This window comes from Mesocricetus auratus, unplaced genomic scaffold (genome assembly GCF_017639785.1).
Source record: "Mesocricetus auratus isolate SY011 unplaced genomic scaffold, BCM_Maur_2.0 Super-Scaffold_100691, whole genome shotgun sequence".
Lineage (NCBI taxonomy): Eukaryota > Metazoa > Chordata > Mammalia > Rodentia > Cricetidae > Mesocricetus > Mesocricetus auratus.
The window spans coordinates 44274585-44283273 of record NW_024429267.1 but is presented as its reverse complement, the minus strand read 5'-3'; the positions used below and the strand labels follow the sequence as shown (position 1 = coordinate 44283273).

The following is an 8689-nucleotide window of genomic DNA, read 5'->3' as shown; positions in this document are numbered from 1 at the left end:
AGCAAACTCTGTCTCAATAACAAACCAGCTGGGCATGGCCTTGAACTCCTGTAGCCTTCCATTCTCTAAGTTTTAGGATTACTGATGTGTGTCACCACACCTGGCAGTGCACCAGTTCTTTGATGTGATTTTATTGTAAGTAAACGGATGCCCAGGAAAGTTAACTAGCTTGTCTCCTTCCTCAGCTTCAGCCCTTATATCACAGAACCCAGACCAGCAGTCTCAGCGTCATCCACAACTTGTTAGTTGGGCCTCAACTCAGATGCACTGAGCTGGAAACTCAGAGTGGGTACAAGCAGTGCATTTAAAGCCCTCCAGCTACTCGTAGTGGCAGATACCTGTAACTCCAGCACTTGTGGATGTAGAAGCATAGGACTACGAGGTTTGGCTAAGGATTCCTGAAATCTCATGTGTTAATGGTTAGAGATGATGGAACCCTTAAAAGCCCAGGGAAAGGAAGTTAAGGCCTGGTGGTGGTGGTGGTGGTGGTGGTGGTGGTGGTGGTGGTGGTGGTGGTGGTGGTGGTGGTGTGTGTGTGTGTATGTGTGTGTGTGTGTGTGTGTGTGTGTGTGTGTGTGTGTGTGTGTGTGTGTGTGTGTGTTGTCTGTGAGTATGACATTATTGCACCTTCTGTTTCTTCTCTTTCTGCTCTTTGGCTTCCTGGTCAACATGAAGTGAGCATCATTTCTTCAGTACACACTCCCCATCACTTCCTGCCATAGAGGTCAAGAAGCATGAGCCAACTGACCCTTGAATGAAGCCTCTGAAATGGTGAAGCAATAGTAACCTTTCCTTCTAAGAAGTTGCTCATCTTGGGCATCTTGTTACAGTAATGAAAAGTTGGTTGACACAAAGAATATTAGATGATCGGTTTAGGCCAGAAGGGGAGGTAGAATTAAGAAAGGCAGAGGGAAGCTGAGAGAATATAATTTGGAAGACAACACACAACAAAGTATGGTATGGGGGGATAAATTTGTCTTAAGTGGAGCAGAGAGAAAAAAATTGAGGGAGAGCTAATGAGGCTACAATATTGTGGCAAGGGCCACAGCATTTTGTAAAGCTCCTATTGGTTAAATGGTTTTAATTCTCAAAACTACAGTGATTTGTATTAACTAGAGTAACTTGTTTTTCTAGATTCCTGCCATTCCCACACTTTCAAACTCCAGTAATGGCTGGCCACGGGGAGATGGTTATGAATTCCCTGATAGTCTCTTAACTCACCACTCCCTGGTTACCCTTAGTTAACTTTTCTATATCTTCTGCCCCTGCCTTTTCGTTCTATACATATCCCAAGTTTGTAAGTAGACAGCAACTCTCTCTCCCACATGTCTCATGCTGTTGAGAGGTTGCTTGATTCCCCTCCTGGTTTTTCCCTTGGTTAGGTTTCAAACCTGGGACAAATGGCTGAGGTGCCTACTTAACACATCAGAATGGACCTGGACCCAGCTGCTAGGTTCTCCCTATGTTCTTTAGTTCCTGCCTGTGACAGAGCCCTTCTGGCCAGCATACCCAACACCCTGTCCTCATTTCTCCAGCCCAGGGGCTGGCTGCTTTTCTTCTAGCTACCCTTCCCTATGTAATCCAACCATTTTGGTTACCTGGTCCTTTCATCTACTCTTTGGGCCTCCTGGCTGCTGCACCTCAGCTCCCTTCCTCTGTCCCCTCTCCACACATGGTCCAGCTCAGTCCACTCTGGACTCTCAGATGCCCCTGTCTTTGGCTATGCTCTCCCACATAATAAAGTTTCTCCTCCACCATACCTAGGAGCAGTCATGTTCTTTCCTTCCTTTTTGTTTCATTTTTCATTCACCTTTCAATAATCACTTCTTTGTAAGTGCTTGTTCATTTATTCATGGAAGGAGTTTGAATTCATTTCATTGAACAATCTAGGGTTCTTGTGAATGTCCAGGCAGGTGAGTGATTCAAGTAGTTTAAGAAACAGGAAAAGGCCTGGTTGATAGGGAGCAGGTTTTTAATTTGTTTAAATTTCAGTTTAAAAAGCAGAGGTAAATTTCAGTTGCAAAGCATGTGGATATGTTTGCCCTTGAGAGTGTAAGTATGTGGGTATAGCAACTTCCACAGACATCTTCCTATAGTGGAACTTAATGTAGACTAGGGAGTGGTACCCCAACAAGCCAGGTTCAGCCTTTCGTCCTCAATCCAATTAAACAGCCAAATTAATAGTGAAATGTGGTGAGTCCCTTGCAGGCTTTTCAGAAGACAGGGAAAAAACTGTACATGAAAAGACAAAAATGGAATTTGGCTCAGCCTGATTTTATTGTAATCAGGCCTGGACCAGGACTTCTAGAATCTGGCCCAGATCATTTGCTTTAGTCATATTTAAGCACAGCACTATTTTTGAAAAAATATTTAGATAACAATTAACTCAGTCCCAAGTGCACAACAATTTAAGACATGTTTACGTTGAGATTCCTTACAAAGTACATCTGGCTTCTTTCACAAGAATGGGTACCATTGACTCAGAGATAGTGCCCAAGACTTAGGGTCTAGGGAGCTTGATTGAGGTAAACATAACACCTATGGGTGTCAGGATTGGCATGGCTCTAAGATAACATACAAGTCACTTAGGCTGTTGTACAGCACAAATGATCTCCCTCATAAGAGTGGGTTTTATGGTTTAAACACAATGCTCAAGATTTAGGGGAAAAGGTCTTGGATAAGTAAAAATGCAAATTCTAGGAGATAAGGCAGAGCCTGTCTTATCAGACAGCAAAGGATCACCAGATTGTGTGTGTGTGTGTGTGTGTGTGTGTGTGTGTGTTTAAAGAAGAATATTTATTTTGGCTCATGGGTTCAGTGTGTTCCATTCAGATCAGTAGTTTTTATGGTTGCTAGGCCATGATAACTGAGAATACTATGTCAGAAGGGCTGAAGAGAAGAGAATTACTCCCCTGATCAGATCATGACACCGGAAAAGCAGAGGCAGGAAAGGGGTAGGTACCAACATTTATCTTGTGGGCACTCAATCAGTGAACTACTTTCTCTATCATACCCTCATATCCTAATTTTTTAGCATCTCCAAATGCTTATACACCAGCTGGTGTATAAGACTTCAACACATGAACCTGTGTGGACATTCTATATCCAAAACATATCAGAAGGATAAGGCAATGATTTCAGAGGTAAATATTATGGTTCATGGGGATCTCAGTGATGTGGTTCTTTTTAAATTGAAGATTCAAAGCAAGATAAGCGGAGACCATGTTGCTTCATAATAACTATTATCTTTATGTCAAATGAAACTGGTGAGTTTTAAAAAAATTTTTAAAAAACATTTATTTATTAAACATGTTTTCACTTTATGTATTTTTTTTTGTCTTTCGGGCAGGGTTTCTCTGTGGCTTTGGAGGCTGTCCTGAAACTAGCTTTTGTAGACCAAGCTGGTCTTGAACTCACAGAGATCTGCCTGCCTCTGCCTCCCGAGTGTTGGGATTAAAGGTGTGTGCCACCAACGGCCTGGCCACATTATGTATCTTGATTCCATTCATTCCCTGTCTCTTCACATCCACCTTCTGCCCCTGCATCCCACTCTGAGTAAAACAAAATTCAAGAGAAAAAAAGTAAGAAAATAAAATGAGAAAAAATTTAAAAAGGGAAGGAATTAATAATCTCATCACAGAATCTGCAGTGCTACCCAACAAGTCATGCTGAGCACTCCTTTGTCCATTCATCTCTACTTGCATGTGTTCATTGCAGAGTCATTGATCCGGTTCAAGGCCCCCACCAGGACTCTTCCTGAACATCCCACTCCACTGTGTGTTGAGGAGATCCTTTGGCTTTGGGTCTGCAGATCAGGTCTCGTAACATGCTCAGGGAAGGCCAAGTCATAACTCTGGGTCTGGGCCTGGGTAGCTATAAGGTTGGTCCCACAGATAGGAAATGAGGACAGCTCTCCCATGGTCACCTACACCTGGGCTAACATGTTGGCTCTTTTGTGTTGCCCTGGCGAGGTGCAGGACCTGCTCTCCTGAGTGTTGCAGCTGGGATCACCAGGTAGTAAAAGGACACCATTCCTAGATTCCAGGAAGAGCAGCTTCAAACCTCACTGCTGTGAAGAGGTGAACTTCGTGTTTAACTTTCTTGGCTTCTCCTGTGCTCATGTGTGTGGACAAGGCTCTTTGCTCTCTACAGTGAAAAGCAGAAGAAGGAGATTTATTTAATGTGGCCACATGGGGAAGAGGACCCAGTAACTATCCTGCCACCCTGTCATCTCTGGAGTGTAAGAAAGATGTTTAACTAGGTAGTCCAGCCAAGGTGTGACTCCCTGTCCACCATTCCCTCATCTCCAAGTCTTTCCGGTAAGATCACCTAACATGTTGTAATCTTTCTTCTGGAGACAAGTTTCTCCTCTGCGTGTCCCAGACACTGTTCCTCCCAGCCAGAGATCCCTGGGGAACCTACTTTCTTGGGACCCACTCTTTCAGTAGTGTGATAGTCAAAGAGAGGCGCATAAGAGATTTCTAAGACAACATTTTTGTATACCATTTCTGCCAATCCATCTTAGCCCGTTTATTGTTCTCTCTGATGATCTAACATATTTTGTGACCATTAGGTAGAGCCTCGAATGTATGAACAGACCCCTAGTTCCACCAACCACAGGGCCAAGACTGCTTCCAGACAGCATCTGAGGACAATAGCAGAGTACCTTCCACTTTGCTATAAACTCCCACCTGAGGTATGCACATTGATGTGTTTGTGTAGTGTATTATTGTATGATTTTCCTTGTCTTGTTACGATAAAAAGTTCATGAAATCACTACCTCATTGGAACATGGTATTTGGAGAAACCAAATATGTTCTTGGCTGTATCTCTCATATTTGGCTCTAGAATAAAACATCTGTGTCTTCCTTTGAGGTGAGAGCTGCTTTTCACTGACACCTCGAGCCTGTGATTATCCCTCAGCCTCCTGAGCAGCTGGCATTCCAGTGCTGTCTGTGCCCACCAGTCCCAGTTTCCGGATTAACACCAACCTTTGCTCTCAGATCTTCCAACTGTTTAGCAACATTGCCAAGGGCAGAGATGAGGACAAACAGAACTAAGATTCAATTTTTGAGATCTATCTTCTTTCCTCCCTCCCTCCCTCCCTCTTCCCCTCTCCTCCCTTCTTCCTTCCTCCTTAGCCCTTCCTTTCTCTCTCTCTCTCTCTCTCTCTCTCTCTCTCTCTCTCTCTCTCTCTCTCTTCCTGAGACATATGTACAGGCTCTACTTCCTTTGTAGAAGTATTGTCTGCAAATTCTTAGACACACATCCTGTATTAGTTAGGGTTCTATTGCTGTGAGGAAACACCATGGCCACAGCAACTCTTACAAAGGAAAACATTTAATGGGTTGGCTTACAGTTTCAGAGGATTAGTCAGTTATCATGGTGGGACATGGCAGCGTGCAGGCACACATGATGCTAGAGTTAAGAGTCCTACATCTGGATAGGCAGGCAACAGGAAGTGGTTTACTCACTGTGCAGGCTTGAGCATATGAGTCCTCAGAGCCCACCACCACAGTGACACACTTCCTCCAAGAAGAGCACACCTACTTCAACAAGAGCACACCTCCTAATAGTGCCACCCTCTTTGGGGGCCACTTTCTTTAAAACCACCACACATCCCATTGAGAGTCCGGGGCTGTGCCCCTTCCTTGGGAATTTGAGGATGTTATCTCAATGGCTTTGGCAGACAGTTGTAGGCAGGTGTGATGCCACGTAATTTCTGAAGGTTATTCTGGTTCTTTCAGAAAGTTACTCACAGAAGGCAGTCACTGTGAAAGAAATCCCATCACCTGAGGTCCTCACAACTTTTTTTTTCAAGACAGGGTTTCTCTGTATTGTTTTGGAGGCTGACCTGGAACTCACTCTGTAGACCAGGCTGGCCTCGAACTCACAGAGATCTGCCTGCCTCTGCCTCCCGAGTGCTGGGATTAAAGGTGTGCGCCGCCAATGCCCAGCTGGTCCTCACAACTTTGATTTGCTCATCAACTACTTGTAGTTGAAAGTTTTCTATCCCTCCCATCAGTTACCACAAGCCCCTTATGAAATAATACTCTGAGGCTTAATATCAATTACAATAGTTTGACCAATGGCTCAGACATATTCCTGGCTAGATCTTTCTGATAAATTAACCCATTTCTATTACCCTGTGCATTGCCACCAGGCTGGGACTTACCGGTAATGCTCCAGCATATTACTCCTTTGGCGGTTATATAGCATCTCCCTGACTCTGCCTTCTTTCTCTCTGTAACTCTGGATTTCCCACCTAGCTATATTTTGCCTGGCCATTGATCAAAACAGTTTTATTCACTAACCAATAAAAGCAACACATATTCACAGCATACAGAAGGGCATCTCACATCAATTCCCTTCATGCTCCTCCTCAAATTCTGTCTTGTCAAAAATCAGGGGACTCCCCTCCCAGCCTGGGTTCCCTCACTGCTTGCTGTTTTCTTATCACTAATTGCTATCTGACAAGTGCTGAGCTTGCTTTGCTGCTCCCACTGTGGAACAGAAGTGTAGCTAATGAATCTCTTGAAATTGTAAATTGGCAATTTACAGTTGTATAAATTGATGGGGCCCAAAGCAATGAGGACGTAGGAATACAGTGTGCTATAATGAAGCTAGTTAAAGGGAATACTGCCTTAAACACTTTTTGTTATGAGAATATTTGGAACATTCCACAGTTTTGAAATGTGTCCTACTCTCTTGTCAGCTATTATTCAGTAAACTGGGCAGAAGAACCAAAAAGAATAATCCCCCTGCCTGAGATTTGTGCCTTTTTACCATCACTTCCTGATTCCCTCGCTCTCCAGCCTAGGTAGCCACTATGCTGCTCTCTGCTTCTGTGCATCTGAATGTTTTGGATTCCATGCCGAAGTGAGGACATGTAGTTTTTGTCTCTGTGTGTCTGGTTTACTTCAACAGGCAAAATGTCTCCAGTTCCATGCACGCTGTTTCAGATGTCCTGCTACTTCCCCCTCCTGCTTTCCTCTGGCCCCTCCTACCTTCCTCTGCCATCTTTTCCCTCTTCCCCTCCTCCTACTCCACCGCCATGCCTCCTCCTGCCCCTTCTTACTACTCTTCACCCCACTTCCTTCTTTAAAAATCTTAACATCTACCTACTTGTGTGCATGGAGGGTGGGGGCTCAGAGCACAGATTCTGAGAGTTGTTTTTCTTTTTACAACTTGAGTCCTAAGGATTGAACTCAGGTCATCACGGCTTGGTGGCAAGTACCTTTGCCTACCAAGCCGTCTTGCCAGCCTGTTTTCTTCTACTTAAAAAATTTAAAACTTCTACATTTATTTAATACTTATGTGCCTGTGCCTGAGTATATGTATGTGGACCACATGTGTACAATGGTTGCAGGGGTCAGAAGAGGACATCAGATTTCTTGGCACTTTGTGAGCCTCTCTGTGGGTACTGGGAGTTGAACCCAGGTCCTCTGCAAGAGCAGTAATCACTCGGGTTGCCCAGGACTATTCTCTGACCTGAATTGCCATGTCTCCAGGAATTGTGCTGGGCCTGTGAGAAATGATCATTAACAGCTGGGCCTGTTAATTATTTACTGTCCCTCATAGAAGGAAGGTGTAGGGAGGCTCAAGGGACCCTCATCTGAGTATCCGCTGCCCCTCCCAACCAGGTGTATGCAGTTTCCATCTAATTGCCCGTGGTCTCAGGCTAGAGGACGTGGGTGGGAAGGAATAAGGGGAGGGGTCCCACCTGCACAGCTGTGGGGGTGCCATCATTTCTGCTGGATACAGACTTTCCAGAGCTGCCTTATGGTTACCCACGAGGATGGCCTAATCCCTTTCCAGTGATGTTTACAGTTACCCACGTGCGTGGCCACAACCCTGCATCTACTGTAAGCAAGCAAGCTTAGGAAACTCACTGATCCCTCTGGGTGAGCTTTGGTGGAATTCGACCTTTGGAAGAGGGGTAGACATTTGTCTCTCTCAGGGGAGGAATTTTAGCTGTAGCTCATAACTGCTGAGCCATTTCTCCAGCTCCCAATTTCCTCCTTCTTAAGGCTGAAAAATATTGCACTGTGTGTACATAGACAGGTCCTCATTATGTCTACTTTGCTGGCTTGGAGCTTTCTATTTTACAGGTAAAGCTAGCCTTGAACTTAGGTGATTCTTCACTCTCTGCCTCCGGAGTATGAAATTACAGGCTTGTCCTATCACCATACGAAGTTTGGCTAATCATTTTAAAATACAACTCCTGGGTCAGCAGCACCAATGGCACCTGAGAACTTCATGACAATGCAGATTCCCAGGTCTCAGAGACCCTGGAAGTGCGGTCTCTCTCACCCACGTTTTTTTTTTTTTTTTTTTTTTGAAACAGGGTTCCTCTGTATTGTTTTGGAAGCTGTCCTGGAACTCGCTCTGTAGACCAGGATGGCCTCAAACTCACAGAGATTCGCCTGCCTCTGCCTCCCAAGTGGTGGGATTAAAGGCATGCACTGCCAACGCCCGGCTCACCTGTGTTTTAATAAGGTCACAAGGTTGGGGATGTACCTCCAGGGCAGAACACCTGCCTGGCATGTGTGAGGCTCTGGGTTTGATCCCAGAACACACAGATTTAATGAGCAACTCCGACAGTTTTCCAAGTGCTTCTGAGCCATGGAAGTTGGTGAGACCCTGGCAGAGAGCATGAGCGAGTGGGCCTTATTCCTTTGTTGTTGCA

The 8689-nt window shown here is 44.8% G+C and overlaps 1 long non-coding RNA gene across 1 annotated transcript; it reads left to right on the top strand.

Annotated features, from left to right (window-relative positions):
- The first annotated feature begins 562 nt into the window (after positions 1–562).
- On the top strand, positions 563–8397 carry LOC110341794. The gene is made up of 6 exons (XR_002383797.2): positions 563–771; positions 2857–2954; positions 3718–3816; positions 3978–4319; positions 4574–4696; positions 8348–8397. It is a non-coding gene; the product is annotated as an uncharacterized LOC110341794 (long non-coding RNA).
- Positions 8398–8689: the final 292 nt, after the last annotated feature.